This window comes from Engystomops pustulosus, chromosome 5 (genome assembly GCF_040894005.1).
Source record: "Engystomops pustulosus chromosome 5, aEngPut4.maternal, whole genome shotgun sequence".
Classification (NCBI taxonomy): Eukaryota; Metazoa; Chordata; class Amphibia; order Anura; family Leptodactylidae; genus Engystomops; species Engystomops pustulosus.
In genome coordinates, this window is record NC_092415.1 from 23,095,530 (window position 1) to 23,112,678 (window position 17,149).

Below are 17,149 nucleotides of genomic sequence, written 5' to 3' on the forward strand. Positions count from 1 at the left end.
CTTGTGCCCCCTGTCTCCTCTGTACCTCCTTGTGCCCCCTGTCTCCTCTGTACCTCCTTGTGCCCCCTGTCTCCTCTGTACCTCCTTGTGCCCCCTGTCTCCTCTGTACCTCCTTGTGCCCCCCTGTCTCCTCTGTACCTCCTTGTGCCCCCCTGTCTCCTCTGTACCTCCTTGTGCCCCCCTGTCTCCTCTGTACCTCCTTGTGCCCCCCTGTCTCTTCTGTACCTCCTTGTGCCCCCCTGTCTCCTCTGTACCTCCTTGTGCCCCCCTGTCTCCTCTGTACCTCCTTGTGCCCCCTCTGTTTATCTTCTCTGTACCTCCTTGTGCCCCCTCTGTTTGTCTCTTCTGTACCTCCTTGTGCCCCCTCTGTTTGTCTCTTCTGTACCTCCTTGTGCCCCCCTGTCTCCTCTGTACCTCCTTGTGCCCCCTCTGTTTGTCTCCTCTGTACCTCCTTGCGACCCCTCTGTTTGTCTCCTCTGTACCTCCTTGTGCCCCCTCTGTTTGTCTCCTCTGTACCTCCTTGTGCCCCCCTGTCTCCTCTGTGCCTCCTTGTGCCCCCCTGTCTCCTCTGTGCCCCCCTGTCTCCTCTGTGCCTCCTTGTGCCCCCCTGTCTCCTCTGTACCTCCTTGTGCCCCCCTCTCCTCTGTACCTCCTTGTGCCCCCCTCTCCTCTGTACCTCCTTGTGCCCCCCTGTCTCCTCTGTGCCTCCTTGTGCCCCCCTGTCTTCTCTGTGCCTCCTTGTGCCCCCCTGTCTCCTCTGTGACTCCCTGTCTCCTCTGTGCCTCCTTGTGCCCCCCTGTCTCCTCTGTACCTCCTTGTGCCCCCGTCTCCTCTGTACCTCCTTGTGCCCCCTCTGTTTGTCTCCTCTGTAACTCCTTGTGCCCCCTCTGTTTGTCTCCTCTGTACCTCCTTGTGCCCCCCTGTCTCCTCTGTAACTCCTTGTGCCCCCTCTGTTTGTCTCCTCTGTAACTCCTTGTGCCCCCTCTGTTTGTCTCCTCTGTACCTCCTTGTGCCCCCACTGTTTGTCTCCTCTGTACCTCCTTGTGCCCCCAGTTTGTCTCCTTTGTACCTCCTTGTGCCCCCTCTGTTTTTCTCTTCTGTACCTCCTTGTGCCCCCTCTGTTTGTCTCTTCTGTACCTCCTTGTGCCCCCTCTGTTTGTCTCTTCTGTACCTCCTTGTGCCCCCCTGTCTCCTCTGTACCTCCTTGTGCCCCCTCTGTTTGTCTCCTCTGTACCTCCTTGCGACCCCTCTGTTTGTCTCCTCTGTACCTCCTTGTGCCCCCTCTGTTTGTCTCCTCTGTACCTCCTTGTGCCCCCCTGTCTCCTCTGTGCCTCCTTGTGCCCCCCTGTCTCCTCTGTGCCTCCTTGTGCCCCCCTGTCTCCTCTGTGCCTCCTTGTGCCCCCCTGTCTCCTCTGTGCCTCCTTGTGCCCCCCTGTCTCCTCTGTACCTCCTTGTGCCCCCCTCTCCTCTGTACCTCCTTGTGCCCCCCTGTCTCCTCTGTGCCTCCTTGTGCCCCCCTGTCTTCTCTGTGCCTCCTTGTGCCCCCCTGTCTCCTCTGTGCCTCCCTGTCTCCTCTGTGCCTCCTTGTGCCCCCCTGTCTCCTCTGTACCTCCTTGTGCCCCCCTGTCTCCTCTGTACCTCCTTGTGCCCCCTCTGTTTGTCTCCTCTGTACCTCCTTGTGCCCCCCTGTCTCCTCTGTAACTCCTTGTGCCCCCTCTGTTTGTCTCCTCTGTAACTCCTTGTGCCCCCTCTGTTTGTCTCCTCTGTACCTCCTTGTGCCCCCACTGTTTGTCTCCTCTGTACCTCCTTGTGCCCCCTGTTTGTCTCCTTTGTACCTCCTTGTGCCCCCTCTGTTTGTCTCTTCTGTACCTCCTTGTGCCCCCTCTGTTTGTCTCTTCTGTACCTCCTTGTGCCCCCCTGTCTCCTCTGTACCTCCTTGTGCCCCCTCTGTTTGTCTCCTCTGTACCTCCTTGCGACCCCTCTGTTTGTCTCCTCTGTACCTCCTTGTGCCCCCCTGTCTCCTCTGTGCCTCCTTGTGCCCCCTCTGTTTGTCTCCTCTGTACCTCCTTGCGACCCCTCTGTTTGTCTCCTCTGTGCCTCCTTGTGCCCCCCTGTCTCCTCTGTGCCTCCTTGTGCCCCCCTGTCTCCTCTGTGCCTCCTTGTGCCCCCCTGTCTCCTCTGTGCCTCCTTGTGCCCCCCTCTCCTCTGTACCTCCTTGTGCCCCCCTGTCTCCTCTGTGCCTCCTTGTGCCCCCCTGTCTTCTCTGTGCCTCCTTGTGCCCCCCTGTCTCCTCTGTGCCTCCCTGTCTCCTCTGTGCCTCCTTGTGCCCCCCTGTCTCCTCTGTACCTCCTTGTGCCCCCCTGTCTCCTCTGTAACTCCTTGTGCCCCCTCTGTTTGTCTCCTCTGTACCTCCTTGTGCCCCCCTGTCTCCTCTGTAACTCCTTGTGCCCCCTCTGTTTGTCTCCTCTGTAACTCCTTGTGCCCCCTCTGTTTGTCTCCTCTGTACCTCCTTGTGCCCCCACTGTTTGTCTCCTCTGTACCTCCTTGTGCCCCCTGTTTGTCTCCTTTGTACCTCCTTGTGCCCCCTCTGTTTGTCTCTTCTGTACCTCCTTGTGCCCCCTCTGTTTGTCTCTTCTGTACCTCCTTGTGCCCCCTCTGTTTGTCTCATCTGTACCTCCTTGTGCCCCCTCTGTTTGTCTCCTCTGTAACTCCTTGTGCCCCCTCTGTAACTCCTTGTGCCCCCTCTGTTTGTCTCCTCTGTACCTCCTTGTGCCCCCTCTGTTTGTCTCCTCTGTACCTCCTTGTGCCCCCTGTTTGTCTCCTCTGTACCTCCTTGTGCCCCCTCTGTTTGTCTCCTCTGTACCTCCTTGTGCCCCCTCTGTTTGTCTCCTCTGTACCTCCTTGTGCCCCCTCTGTTTGTCTCTTCTGTACCTCCTTGCGCCCCCTCTGTTTGTCTCCTCTGTACCTCCTTGTGCCCCCTCTGTCTCCTCTGTAACTCCTTGTGCCCCCTCTGTTTGTCTCCTCTGTACCTCTCCTCTGTACCTCCTTGTGCCCCCTGTTTGTCTCTTCTGTACCTCCTTGCGCCCCCTCTGTTTGTCTCCTCTGTACCTCTCCTCTGTACCTCCTTGTGCCCCCTGTTTGTCTCCTCTGTACCTCCTTGTGCCGCCTCTGTATGTCTCCTCTGTACCTCCTTGTGCCCCCTCTGTCTCCTCTGTAACTCCTTGTGCCCCCTCTGTCTCCTCTGTAACTCCTTGTGCCCCCTCTGTTTATCTCCTCTCCGTATCCTTGTGCCCCCTCCGTATCTCCATATGTCTGAGATTATATAAAGACGTTTCACAAATCTGATGTCATTTCACACTGGATATACATGGCTCCCACTAACCCTATTGCTATTTCTCAGCTATTCCAGAAAACCCCACTGAGGTGAATGGAGAACAAATGAATTTTCCCATATAACTGGCATAAACAGGTGGAAGGGACCTGCTACGAGGATCTACTCTCCTCTACAAAACAACCAATCAGGTCATGTAATTCATATTCCAACCCGGAAGAAAGAAACGTAAGACTAAATCTGATTGGCAAAACCTGAACAGAACCGCTATGGGGGCTTCACAGCTTTATTACTACAGACATAAGCAAACACGATGACACCGGGGTGATAGGCGGCCGCTGTATGTGACCCCGCCCTGCACACCCGATATAACGTACATACACGGTGCATATAACTCTATCATTACCGGTCTGTACTTACTACGAGCCGCACGGGGATGATTGGTGGAAGTTGAAGCCGGGACGTGACGTTTGACGTCACTGGTTCTCATTCTCGGCGACGGAAGCACGTAGTGTGCGTGTTACGTCACCGCAGCTGGAGAGGGCGGGGTCAAGGGGAGGCGGGAAGAGAGAAGTGTAATCATTACAGCCGCTGGCTGCTACCATGGTTACGGCGCAGCCTCACTATAACCCTATGGGGCTCCGGTATAGAGATGTGAGAAGACGCTATGGGGCTCCCGTTATAGAGATGTGAGGAGACGCTATGGGGCTCCGGTATAGAGATGTGAGGAGACGCTATGGGGCTCCGGTATAGAGATGTGAGGAGACGCTATGGGGCTCCGGTATAGAGATGTGAGGAGACGCTATGGGGCTCCGGTATAGAGATGTGAGGAGACGCTATGGAGCTCCGGTATAGAGATGTGAGGAGACGCTATGGAGCTCCGGTATATGGTATAGAGATGTGAGGAGACGCTATGGAGCTCCGGTATATGGTATAGAGATGTGAGGAGACGCTATGGAGCTCCGGTATAGAGATGTGAGGAGACGCTATGGAGCTCCGGTATAGAGATGTGAGCAGACGCTATGGAGCTCCCGGTATAGAGATGTGAGGAGACGCTATGGGGCTCCCGTTATAGAGATGTGAGGAGACGCTATGGAGCTCCGGTATAGAGATGTGAGGAGACGCTATGGAGCTCCGGTATAGAGATGTGAGGAGACGCTATGGAGCTCCGGTATAGGGATGTGAGGAGACGCTATGGAGCTCCGGTATAGAGATGTGAGGAGACGCTATGGAGCTCCCGGTATAGAGATGTGAGGAGACGCTATGGAGCTCCGGTATATGGTATAGAGATGTGAGGAGACGCTATGGGGCTCCGGTATAGAGATGTGAGGAGACGCTATGGAGCTCCGGTATAGAGATGTGAGGAGACGCTATGGAGCTCCGGTATAGAGATGTGAGGAGACGCTATGGGGCTCTGGTATAGAGATGTGAGGAGACGCTATGGGGCTCCCGGTATAGAGATGTGAGGAGACGCTATGGGGCTCCCGGTATAGAGATGTGAGGAGACGCTATGGAGCTCCGGTATAGAGATGTGAGGAGACGCTATGGGGCTCCCGGTATAGAGATGTGAGGAGACCCTATGGAGCTCCGGTATAGAGATGTGAGGAGACGCTATGGAGCTCCCGGTATAGGGATGTGAGGAGACCCTATGGAGCTCCGGTATAGGGATGTGAGGAGACGCTATGGAGCTCCCGGTATAGGGATGTGAGGAGACGCTATGGTATAGAGATGTGAGGAGACGCTATGGAGCTCCGGTATAGAGATGTGAGGAGACGCTATGGGGCTCCCGGTATAGAGATGTGAGGAGACGCTATGGGGCTCCGGTATAGATATGTGAGGAGACGCTATGGGGCTCCGGTATAGAGATGTGAGGAGACGCTATGGGGCTCCGGTATAGAGATGTGAGGAGACGCTATGGTATAGAGATGTGAGGAGACGCTATGGAGCTCCGGTATAGAGATGTGAGGAGACGCTATGGAGCTCCGGTATAGAGATGTGAGGAGACGCTATGGAGCTCCCGGTATAGAGATGTGAGGAGACGCTATGGGGCTCCCGGTATAGAGATGTGAGGAGACGCTATGGGGCTCCCGGTATAGAGATGTGAGGAGACGCTATGGAGCTCCGGTATAGAGATGTGAGGAGACGCTATGGAGCTCCGGTATAGAGATGTGAGGAGACGCTATGGAGCTCCGGTATAGAGATGTGAGGAGACGCTATGGAGCTCCGGTATAGAGATGTGAGGAGACGCTATGGAGCTCCGGTATAGAGATGTGAGGAGACGCTATGGAGCTCCGGTATAGAGATGTGAGGAGACGCTATGGGGCTCCGGTATAGAGATGTGAGGAGACGCTATGGAGCTCCCGGTATAGAGATGTGAGGAGACGCTATGGAGCTCCGGTATAGAGATGTGAGGAGACGCTATGGAGCTCCGGTATAGAGATGTGAGGAGACGCTATGGAGCTCCGGTATAGAGATGTGAGGAGACGCTATGGGGCTCCCGTTATAGAGATGTGAAGAGACGCTATGGGGCTCCGGTATAGAGGTGTGAGGAGACGCTATGGGGCTCCCGTTATAGAGATGTGAGGAGACGCTATGGGGCTCCGGTATAGAGATGTGAGGAGACGCTATGGAGCTCCGGTATAGAGATGTGAGGAGACGCTATGGAGCTCCGGTATAGAGATGTGAGGAGACGCTATGGAGCTCCCGGTATAGAGATGTGAGGAGACGCTATGGAGCTCCGGTATAGAGATGTGAGGAGACGCTATGGAGCTCCGGTATATGGTATAGAGATGTGAGGAGACGCTATGGGGCTCCCGTTATAGAGATGTGAGGAGACGCTATGGGGCTCCGGTATAGAGGTGTGAGGAGACGCTATGGGGCTCCCGTTATAGAGATGTGAGGAGACGCTATGGGGCTCCGGTATAGAGATGTGAGGAGACGCTATGGGGCTCCGGTATAGAGATGTGAGGAGACGCTATGGAGCTCCGGTATAGAGATGTGAGGAGACGCTATGGGGCTCCGGTATAGAGATGTGAGGAGACGCTATGGGGCTCCGGTATAGAGATGTGAGGAGACGCTATGGAGCTCCGGTATAGAGATGTGAGGAGACGCTATGGAGCTCCGGTATAGAGATGTGAGGAGACGCTATGGAGCTCCGGTATAGAGATGTGAGGAGACGCTATGGAGCTCCGGTATAGAGATGTGAGGAGACGCTATGGAGCTCCGGTATAGAGATGTGAGGAGACGCTATGGGGCTCCGGTATATGGTATAGAGATGTGAGGAGACGCTATGGGGCTCCGGTATATGGTATAGAGATGTGAGGAGACGCTATGGGGCTCCGGTATAGAGATGTGAGGAGACGCTATGGGGCTCCGGTATAGAGATGTGAGGAGACGCTATGGGGCTCCGGTATAGAGATGTGAGGAGACGCTATGGGGCTCCGGTATAGAGATGTGAGGAGACGCTATGGAGCTCCGGTATAGAGATGTGAGGAGACGCTATGGAGCTCCGGTATAGAGATGTGAGGAGACGCTATGGAGCTCCGGTATAGAGATGTGAGGAGACGCTATGGGGCTCCGGTATATGGTATAGAGATGTGAGGAGACGCTATGGAGCTCCGGTATATGGTATAGAGATGTGAGGAGACGCTATGGAGCTCCCGGTATAGAGATGTGAGGAGACGCTATGGAGCTCCGGTATAGAGATGTGAGGAGACGCTATGGGGCTCCGGTATAGAGATGTGAGGAGACGCTATGGGGCTCCGGTATAGAGATGTGAGGAGACGCTATGGGGCTCCGGTATAGAGATGTGAGGAGACGCTATGGGGCTCCGGTATAGAGATGTGAGGAGACGCTATGGAGCTCCGGTATAGAGATGTGAGGAGACGCTATGGAGCTCCGGTATAGAGATGTGAGGAGATGCTATGGAGCTCCGGTATAGAGATGTGAGGAGACGCTATGGGGCTCCCGTTATAGAGATGTGAGGAGACGCTATGGGGCTCCGGTATAGAGATGTGAGGAGACGCTATGGGGCTCCGGTATAGAGATGTGAGGAGACGCTATGGAGCTCCCGGTATAGAGATGTGAGGAGACGCTATGGAGCTCCGGTATAGAGATGTGAGGAGACGCTATGGAGCTCCGGTATAGAGATGTGAGGAGACGCTATGGAGCTCCGGTATAGAGATGTGAGGAGACGCTATGGAGCTCCGGTATAGAGATGTGAGGAGATGCTATGAGCTCCGGTATAGAGATGTGAGGAGACGCTATGGGGCTCCCGGTATAGAGATGTGAGGAGACGCTATGGGGCTCCGGTATAGAGATGTGAGCAGACGCTATGGAGCTCCCGGTATAGAGATGTGAGGAGACGCTATGGAGCTCCCGGTATAGAGATGTGAGGAGACGCTATGGAGCTCCGGTATAGAGATGTGAGGAGACGCTATGGAGCTCCCGGTATAGAGATGTGAGGAGACGCTATGGAGCTCCCGGTATAGAGATGTGAGGAGACGCTATGGAGCTCCGGTATAGAGATGTGAGGAGACGCTATGGAGCTCCCGGTATAGAGATGTGAGGAGACGCTATGGAGCTCCAGTATAGGGATGTGAGGAGACGCTATGGAGCTCCCGGTATAGAGATGTGAGGAGACGCTATGGAGCTCCCGGTATAGAGATGTGAGGAGACGCTATGGAGCTCCAGTATAGGGATGTGAGGAGACGCTATGGAGCTCCCGGTATAGAGATGTGAGGAGACGCTATGGAGCTCCGGTATAGAGATGTGAGGAGACGCTATGGAGCTCCGGTATAGAGATGTGAGGAGATGCTATGGAGCTCCCGGTATAGTGATGTGAGGAGACGCTATGGAGCGCCGGTATAGAGATGTGAGGAGACGCTATGGAGCTCCCGGTATAGAGATGTGAGGAGACGCTATGGGGCTCCGGTATAGAGATGTGAGGAGACGCTATGGAGCTCCGGTATAGAGATGTGAGGAGACGCTATGAATCCTCCCTTTGAAGACGAAATCTTTATATAGTATCGTCATATTCTGCAGGATAGCTTCTATAACAGTATCTAGGGCTTGCAAAATAATAATAATGAAGTGAGGAATACACAGTGGAGAATAGTGAAAATTGAGTTTAACTTTCATGTTGTGGGGCAATGTGATTGTTCTTCTGGAAAATGGGTTTTAAGAGCACATTTGAAGCTCTGGTAGTTGGGTTTTGGTCTGATTGTCCGCGGTAGAGCATTCCAGAGAATCGGTGCAGCTCCGGAGAAGTCCTGGCGATGCGAGAGAGAGGTTTGAATTAGAGAATAGAATAATCTTAGATCATCTTATGGGGTCATACTGACTGCCATCATCCTGAAGGGGTTAATACCTAACACTATAGGACAGTGAGCTTTACCATTTTTTGCTTATTCCTGCAGCAGAAGTCTTTCAACATAAGCAGTGTCAGAATAAAGTGAACAGATTTTAGATTTATTTACCCATTAAACATGTTGGTTAGACATCGCTGCATATGAAAGGCCATAAACCCCTGCACTGCCTGGGATAAGAGTGCGACCAGCCACGTATATATCACATATGTTACTGGTTACTGTTACTGGATCTGGAGATCCCCTTGTTTGCCAAGCCATAGTAGGAGAAAACTACAATCAAACAACTAACCTACCTGGACCTGCTCTGCACTGATGAGAGGCAAGAACCCCCAAACTGTCCTCAGATAGATGTCTACTCTATACGGATAAGATTCTGGTTCTGGATTGTCAGTCATCTGGCGGCCATGTACTTCTACATTATACCTGAGGCAAAGGATCACTGCCCTCATCCTCTGTCTAGGTAGAGTGGCTTATTTACAGGTCATCAACTGTAGGCAAATAAATGTTATTGTTTGTATAATTAAAAATTGCACAGGTGCACGGCTTGATATATTCCTGGTCATGTCATGTCACACAGATGCATGGCTTGATATATTCCTGGTCATGTCACACAGATGCATGGCTTGTCATAACACAGCTCTGATTACTCACTGTGATATCACGAGTTGTGCACCTGTGTGACATCACATGAAAATGGTCAGATTTTTATGCACCATCAAAATCTTTCCTGATAAACCCATGACACTTAAAGGGGTATTCTCGTCTGGGCACTCGCATTCAGTTTCATTAATTTGCCATATATAAACATTTCTTCAATTGGAAGTTATTAAAAAAAAATGTTCATGTGTGAAGATAATTTCTCATAAATGTAGTCATGTTGTCCCTTAGAAACGAGATGGTGTCCTTGGATACGACCACCTTGCACAAAGAAACAAAAGGTTTTTTGTATATGAAATGTTCGGGAGTTACTGTATGTCCCACAGCCGTCCTGTGGTAATGATTGCTGAACCCTGGTGGTCCGGCAGGACTCTATAGCGCATGTCTGGCCACCGCTGCCAGAGTGTGAGGTGGTTGTATCCGAGGAAGCTATCTGGTTTCTAAGGGACAACATGACTACATTTATGAGAAATTATCTTCACACAGGAACATTTTTTTTATTAACATCCAATTAAAGAAATGTTTACATATGGCAAATGAATTTAATTAAATGTAAATGCCCAGATGGGAAAACCTCTTTAATCGTAGGTCCAGGCACCATGACTGTGATAATCTTCTTATATTTGATATCCACTGGCTACTGCCTCCTTCCCTCTAAAATCAACTTTTAAAATTATGCGTATGAGCCAGAAGTGATCTTGGGAGCATTACCAGAGCCCCTATGTGCTGTATCTTCACAGGCTGTGGTTAACCCCTACTTGTGATGTGATAAGTCATGATTATGGCACTTTACAAAGAGGGAAGACCCTGCATAGTGACCAAAATGTGTTGTGATAAAAAAAAAAAAAATATGTGAAAATTCTCAAACATATTGGGTATCCACATGAGCATAAAAACTTATACTTAAAATATCCACCAATAAGCAGTTAGAAAATTGACTATGTGTGTATTTATTTTTGTTTTAACCCCCTAAAATAAAATAAAAGTATAATATTTGCATGTTCCCATAACAACACTAAAACAGAGGTCACATAGAGTGAAGCATGGTATAGAAAACATCACCCATAGGGCCTCGTTCTCACTGCCCATAGCAGCCAACCACAGCTTACCATAAATATATATACTCGAGTATAAGCCGAGGCCCCTAATTTTACCACCAAAAACTGGGAAAACCCACTGACTCAAGTATAAGCCGAGGGTGGGAAATGCATTGGTCAACCCTTAGTAATGCATATACAGCCAGCCCCCAGTTTACCCAGCAGTTAAAAAATATAAACGTACATACTCGCCTTCAGGTGGTCCTGATGTTCGTCGCGGCTCCTCTTCGCGATGCTTCTTTCCCTGCAGCTTCTCTTCTGTCTGCTCTACCAGCCGGCAGAGATGCGACCATGCCCTCTGCCGCCTTGCGCATACTATGATACGGCCGCTGATGACGTCATAGTATGCGCCGGCCGGCAGAGCACATGGCCGCGTCTCTGCTGGCTGGTACAGTAGACAGAAGAGGAGCCGCAGGGACCGGAGCATCGCGGATAAGACAGAAGAGGAGCCACGGGGACCGGAGCATCACGGAGAAGACAGAAGAGGAGCCACGGGGACCGGAGCATCAGGGAGAAGACAGAAGAGGAGCCATGGGGACCGGAGCATCACGGAGAAGACAGAAGAGGAGCCACGGGGACCGGAGCATCACGGAGAAGACAGAAGAGGAGCCACGGGGACCGGAGCATCACGGAGAAGACAGAAGAGGAGCCGCAGGGACCGGAGCATCACGGAGAAGACAGAAGAGGAGCCACGGGGACCGGAGCATCACGGAGAAGACAGAAGAGGAGCCACGGGGACCGGAGCATCAGGGAGAAGACAGAAGAGGAGCCATGGGGACCGGAGCATCACGGAGGAGACAGAAGAGGAGCCACGGGGACCGGAGCATCACGGAGAAGACAGAAGAGGAGCCACGGGGACCGGAGCATCAGGGAGAAGACAGAAGAGGAGCCATGGGGACCGGAGCATCACGGAGAAGACAGAAGAGGAGCCACGGGGACCGGAGCATCAGGGAGAAGACAGAAGAGGAGCCACGGGGACCGGAGCATCACGCAGAAGACAGAAGAGGAGCCACGGGGACCGGAGCATCACGGAGAAGACAGAAGAGGAGCTGCACCGATCATCGGGGACGCCGGAAGGTGAGTACTTAAGATTCTCTTTTAATAGACTCGTTTATAACTTAAGGTGAGGTTTTTGAGCACATTTTTAATATAGTATAAACGGTAGCTTTCATTTTACCAGAGCACTTTCAGAAATAAATGCTGAGCTCTGATTGGTTGCTACGGGCAATGTGACGCAATTGCTAGATTTTCCGGTTGCAGACAGAGTCATATGTGAGCTCCCGTTACGTCTGATGTATGATATCTGAAGTGAATGGACCTCTTTATATGAATCTTTTTTTTTTTTTACCCTTCATTAAATTTCCATTCATTTAATCCTAAATCTGAATGCAGATCATTAGTCTGCAGTGTGAATAGTGCACAATAAAGCTTGGTGCAGTAAAGAGGCTGAATTATTGGCGGGGTAATTGACTTAAAATCTGATATATATTACTCTATATGTCTATTCTTCCTCACTCTGTGAAGCCATCTCCTTTCAATTACTTTCATATACAGAGGTTTTTTGTTTTTTTTTGAAACAACACAATATTTAGGTCTTTCTCCTATCAAATGACCGCACATTGCAGCCGCAATAAATTAAATTAGGACTTTGATGATAGCAAACATCATAATGCATCTTTGTTTGGCAAAGCCGGCCTAATAAAAATCGACGATCTTCTCACAGATATCACATGTCTTGCAGATGCTGTGATTAGAGAAGACAGATATAAGGATTTTATCCGATGCCAAACGCACAACGCATCAGAAAAGCGAGAAAAACACTGAACCAGCAGTAAAGGAATATGATATGGGTCAACAAGGGAGCGGTCTAATGCTCGTATACTGCAAAAATAATGTATGGAAAAATCTGCACCCGCCAAAGATCCCCCAAATATAGCACTTTTTTGTTATTTTGAAAAGCGATTTGTTCTGATCTCCTCTCCCTATATCTCCAGCCTATACACATTTGTACATTTTCTCAGTAGATATAGGGAAACTATTCAATACAGGACCCCTCTGATGGTTGATGAGCTCACTAAATTAATAATAATTCCTTTATTTATATAGCGCACACAGATTCCGCAGCGCTGCACAGAGCTTGTCACATCAGTCCCTGTCCCCAATGGGGCTCACAATCTAATCGACCTACCAGTATGTTTTGGAGTGTGGGAGGTAACCGGAGGAAACCCACGCAAACACGGAGAGAACATACAAACTCTTTGCAGAAAACAACTCAACAGACAAACGATCAGGCATATGAAATCCAACATGCCCTTTAAGATCCTCTAATATCTCACAAATCTTCTCCGCCACATTATGGACAAATTCAATGACATCTGGGCTCCTAGGGACACCTACAACGCCGAATCTTCCTTGTTTTTCTTATAGTGCTACTTTGTGTGATCTTTGTAATTTTTTTTTTTTTTTTGCCACCTACTATTGTATTGGACAATTTCTTCTTGTATCGTATATTCCTTGTACAATTTGTTTTTATTTTATTTTTTTTTTTATTTAAAAAATTTAAATATAAAGATATAAAATATTTTTAAAAAATCTGACATGCCCCACCCTAAACTACTATATACCGTATATACTCGAGTATAAGCCGACCCGAGTATAAGCAGAAACCCCTAATTTCAACACAAAAAACTGTGAAAACCTATTGACTCGAGTATAAGCCGAGGGTGGGAAAAGCATTGGTTACAGCCTCCCAGTATATAGTCTGCCAGGCCCTGTAGCATGCAGCCTGCCCAGTCCCTGTAGTAGGAAAAAAAATAACACTGTACTCATCTTTCCGACGTCCCCCATAGGTCCTCTTCTGTCTCAGACTGTCCCAGACAGAAGAGGACCTACAGGTGATGTCAGAAAGGTGAGTTTTGACTTTATTTTTTTAGTTGACTCGAGTATAAGCCGAGTTAGGGTTTTTGAGCACAAATTTTGTATTGAAAAACTAGGCTTATACTCGAGTATATAAGGTATGTATTATTAGATGGTCTGCAAACATTCAGTCAACAATTATTATCTATAGTCTTCAAGGGGTGGGACATTTATCTTAATTAATAATTCCTTTACCTACATAGTGCACACAGATTACGCAGCGCTGCACAAAGCTTCCCAAATCAGACCCTGTCCCCATGGGGCTCACAATCTAAACAACCTACCTGTATGTTCTTGGAGTGTGGGAGGAAACCAGAGGACCCAGAGGAAACCCAAGCAAACACGAAGAGAACATACAGACTCTTTGCAGATGTTGACCTGAATGGGACTTGAACCCTGGTTCCCAGCGCTACAAGGCTGTAGTGCTATCCTCTAACCCAACTGTTGTAAATTAATTGGGCAACATATTACCAGATGACATGTATTTTTGCTTACAACATCTTTATCCTTTATGGGTTACTGCATCATCTAAGTAATTTGGACTGAGCCGCGATACAGGGCACAGCCATTCACAAAGGTTTAGGACCATGTCTGGCTGAGAATAATGAATTGCTGTGCACGCCATACTGACATACAAGTAGCTATTAGATAATTGGCAGAAGTTACACCTGTCCCAACAACTATAGATGAAGGGAGTATATATGTATATAGACCTCAAGCTATCTCTTCTATAAGAAGGTGCTGGTGGTCCAGGAAAAGGTAAGCGCAGTGAAAGACGCGTCACCTATACTAACATGGACATGCATGTACTGCAGAACAAGTCCAAAATAATATATGCTAATGTTCTTACTGTATTAAGTAGAAATCAGAGTCCTGTTAAAGCTGGGGAACCAATGTCCAATGTCTGAAGAGTAATATGATGCATGTAGAGCGGAGGAGCCCCGACCGGTGGCTCGACTCCTATACACTCTGTTTAAGGGCTTGCCAAAAGTAACGTCCCTTAGGCTGCAGAAAGCTGCACAGTACACTCACAGGCTGAGGGAGGGGGGAGCGGGAGGCGTGATTCTGCACAGCATAACAGCCTGGAAAGCTACAGCATGTAGGGGCTCCGGTAACACCCCCAGAGCACTTCTGGCTCATAAGCATAATTTTAAAAGTTGAGACCATGCGACATAGAATAAGTGATGTCAATAGGTCTTGCTGAGGCCACTGATGGCCTTTAAGATAAGCAATTAAGTCAGAGAGAGTCACACAGACAAACTGGCTCTGGAAGAGTTAACAATCCATGATATGAATAAATACAGTAGCACACGATAAGATGGCATAAAAATGACAGCAGTATTTCTTAATCAAATTCATTATTTTTTCAGCTTAGAGAATAACACGAGAATGTTTCCTGGATGCCATTTGCGCTAATGCAATTACGGAGGTAAAATAAACACAGATGCTACATGGCACAATCGAGGTCTTTATCCGGAGCTGTCCTCTTTGTGGGTGACGTTGACTCAAGTGGACAGTGCACTTTTCACTCCTTCTTGGAAATAGATATACTGAGGTCTGAACCAAATAACACGGAACCAGACGTACACGTGCGGAATAAAATGGCTTCTGTAAGGGCTCCTTTCATGTACGCTTCAGTAAGCGGCGAGCTATACATTCTGAGAGATGAAATATAGGATCAGATGTTACTGGTAACCAAAACAGTCCCTTAACCACCAAAAAATAAGCAAACTCTTTACCTCCCCATGAAACATCCCCGAAGAGCCAGAATACAATGAAGGGTCTAATAGCGAGTAGCAAAGTTGACCTGCTCTCTCTGGATTGTTGACGTCAGGCTTTCTTGCACGTCGCCTCCATCATCATGAAGTTTTCGCGCTAAACTCAAGTGGAAACAGAGCTCATCTTCCTGAAATAACAAACACCATCAGGCGAAAAACTCAAACTGAACCTCAAGAGAAGAAGATTATTTTAAAAAAAACCAGCCAATGGGATCAACAAAAGCTGAAGGGATCGACAAAAGGGGGGTCCCCTGGTTTCTAACCTTTAAATATGACCGGTCATGCTAATTTGGGATCCTAAACCAATAATAGATCCATATGGACCTGTGGTTTAGGGACCCAAATCAGCATGTATCAGGTCTCTACATGGCCCCATGTAAAAAAAACACATTTATACTTACCTACATGCGAGTCCAATGTGGTACATTGCAGTGTACTACTCCGGCTTCACTCGCAGCAGAGCTTATAGCGCCCACGTAGGAACCTCATAGAGGGCGATTTGGGGTGTTAAACCACCGGTCCATAAGGACTTTCAGGTCTGATTCACCCCGACAGGTTCTTTTTAAACCCAATATACAGTTAGGTCCATAAATAGACAACATAGGCAAGATAAAGAGACATTTTTCTAATATTGGTACATTACAGCAACAAATTTTGAAGAAAGCAGTTCAGATACAGATGAAGTTCAGACTTTTTAGCTTATTTCATTGGATTGAACAAAATGATTCCATAAAAATGTGAGGAGCTAAAGCATTTTTAAAGGGAACCTGTCACCAGAGGGTTATTTTTATCAGGGGACAGATTGCTATAGACAAAGTACTGCATATGCCAAATATGTTTTAAAAAAATGTCTGTGCATAAGCCAAATCCCAGAGGGTAACATTTCAAAGGACAACTTCCATCTGCTCTATAATATATTTGCTGCTCTCTTGGTCCCTCCTGGCTCCTGCCCCTTCCCCCCCTACATCCTCTCCTTGCAGTGAGGTGCTGGAGGGAGACATTGGGGCAGATTTACTTACCCGGTCCATTCGCGATCCAGCGGTGCGTTCTCTGCTCTGGATTCGGGTCCGGCCGGGATCTATGAAGGCAGTTCTTCCGCCGTCCACCAGGTGGCGCTGCTGCGCTGAAAGTCATCTCATCGCGCCGGAATGCACCACCTCAGACCAGGTGAAGGTAAGCGCTCCCCAAGCGACACTTTTTCGGTTTTTAAATGCGGCGGTTTTTCCGAATCCGTCGGGTTTTCGTTCGGCCACGCCCCCGATTTCCGTCGCGCGCATGCCGGCGCCGATGCGCCACAATCCGATCGCGTGCGCCACAATCCCGGGCCAATTCAGGTACAATCGGCGCAAGTCGGAAATATTCGGGTAACACGTCCGGAAAACGCGAATCGGGCCCTTAGTAAATGACCCCCATTGTTTGCAGTGATTTGACACGTCATTGGGGGCAGGAGTGACCAGCAGAGCAGTAAATATATTATAAAGCAGACGAAAGTTGTTTCAGTCTCTGGGACTCGGCTGAGGCATCTGGCAGGGAGCCAGGTAAAGTTTCACATACTTTATTTCAAACACAAACATTTTTTTAAAAACATTTTTGGCATATACAGTTCTTTGTCTATAGCAACCTGTCCCCTTATTTAAATAGCACTAGCACTCTGGTAACAGATTCCCTTCAAACCCAATCCCTTCATTTCAGGGGCTCAAAAGTCATGGGACGAATGAAATAGCTGTAAATAAAATGCAAATTTCTAATACTCGGTTGGAAAACCTGTGTTGGCAATAACTGCCGGAGGTCTTGAACTCAAGGACATCACCAGACATCGCTGGGTTTCCTCCTATGGTCTTTATGGCAACGTTTTTCAGTTGTTGTTTGTTTGTGGCCTTTGTTTAAAGTTTCGTTTTTAAAAAGTAAAATGCGGCTCAATTGGGTTAAAGGAATCCTACCACTTGGGATAGGGCTTATAAGCAGCACATGCCGTGCACCAGCTCAGGTTATGTTTTTAAA

At 49.1% G+C, this 17,149-nt stretch overlaps 1 protein-coding gene across 2 annotated transcripts in view; it reads right to left on the minus strand.

Moving 5' to 3' along the window:
• The window catches only part of EMC2 (ER membrane protein complex subunit 2), a 52,160-nt gene extending 48,270 nt beyond the window's left edge, over window positions 1-3,890 (minus strand). Inside the window, exon 1 of one of the 2 annotated variants that reach the window (XM_072151325.1) lies at window positions 3,752-3,890. The gene's annotated coding sequence lies outside the window, so the exon portion shown is untranslated. Of the gene's footprint in view, window positions 1-3,382; window positions 3,462-3,751 lie in introns of those variants that run through there. The other variant, XM_072151326.1, reaches the window with a different exon arrangement.
• Window positions 3,891-17,149: the final 13,259 nt, after the last annotated feature.